General features: G+C 38.8%; 1 pseudogene; it reads right to left on the bottom strand.

The window, feature by feature from the left end:
• Positions 1-637: 637 nt before the first annotated feature.
• On the bottom strand, positions 638-1,013 carry LOC110330187 (annotated as a pseudogene).
• Between the last annotated feature and the right edge of the window lie 413 nt (positions 1,014-1,426).

Raw genomic sequence — 1,426 nt, 5'->3', positions numbered from 1 at the left:
TAGCAAATGAAATCTCAAGACAGCCTGGTGTGCATTTTGTTGTGAGGTTACTAAAGTTAACTCTAATGAATATTAGTGCTTTGATGAAAAGGAGTAAACTGAAAAAGTAAAAATACAAAATGTATGCTTTAAGTATTAAAGGGACACCAGGAAATGGAAAGGAGCTAAATCTTGTGTTCAAGGATATTAAATGTAATTAAGGGAATGGTGACCTAAGGGCAAAATCCCACCCAGCTAAACTTATTGTTTATGCTTTTGTAGTCGAACAAGGGACAGTTGTATCATGTTAGTCCTTATTTTGACCTGGTTATTGATATCATTTGAACATTTAATCTGGAATGAACTACAATCAGGAAATGGAGGGCACACCAGTGATCCAGACACAAGCTTGTGATCAGGATCTCGAGGCATAGTGGCCATGAAAAGGTTAGGCCCAGGCTTGTTGGTATCTTTTTTTTTTTTTTTTTTTTGGTTTGATAAAAATAATCTATTGACAAAAAGTTTACTGACCAAAAATAACACTGAAGTTTCTGAGTGCTCCCACAATAAATGGAGCAAAAGAGTCTTCTTTTCTCTGTACTATACAATAGCAATGCTTTATATAGTTGTCCTAAGATCCCCGTGTGTCCCCAGCTCTTCATTTTCCTGCTTTGCTATTCTGCTGTTGCTGTTCTGCTGGGGCTTGCTGAAGATGCAACTGCTTCTACAAATAGTGTAGAATCTGCTCTTTGTCAATAAGTTTCACACACAGAGCATTCACCAGCTCCTTTTGAAACTGTTAGAGTAGTTCTAACATGCATAAACACGGAGGGCACTTTAGTTATTAAGCAAATTCTGGTTCTTTCCAGTAAAGCAAGTACTTAGTTAACAAAAGTTGTGCTTTTGAAGTGACCTCTTTGGACAGGAAAATTAAGATAATTTGGGTTGGATAAACACTGCACAAATTTCAACTCTAACAATATCCAAAGTCAATTTCCACCATCATCTGTCTTCATAACAACAGCCATGGGCATAAGAGGCAGGGAGCGCAAACACTACCAAGGCCATGGAACATCAGTCTCTAATTGGTGGTACATACCTTTAATCCCAGGAAGTAGAGACAAGCAGATCTCTGAGTTCAAGGCTAGCCTGGAACAGCAAGTTCCAAGTAGAGAAAAGCTTAAGTCCAGGTGTGGTGGTATAAGATTTTAATCCCAGAACTCAAGAGATAAAAATTCAGAGCTCTGAGTTCAAAGTTAGTCTGCAGAGCAAATTCCATGACAACCAATCTTAGGCAGTGAATGAGATCACTGAAAACTGAAACTTGGTGAAAATGTAATAAAACAAGGGGACCATGTTCCAGCCCCAGAAAGCAGCAGAACTTAGCAGATCTGGTCAGGTGGCTCTAGCTTTAGAGACCACAATGGATGTAAATCTCTCAGCTCCT

The sequence above is a fragment of the Mus pahari genome, chromosome 12, assembly GCF_900095145.1.
Source record: "Mus pahari chromosome 12, PAHARI_EIJ_v1.1, whole genome shotgun sequence".
NCBI classification, from domain to species: domain Eukaryota; kingdom Metazoa; phylum Chordata; class Mammalia; order Rodentia; family Muridae; genus Mus; species Mus pahari.
Note: the sequence above shows the minus strand (reverse complement) of the source record. Positions and strands in the feature narration are given on the sequence as shown.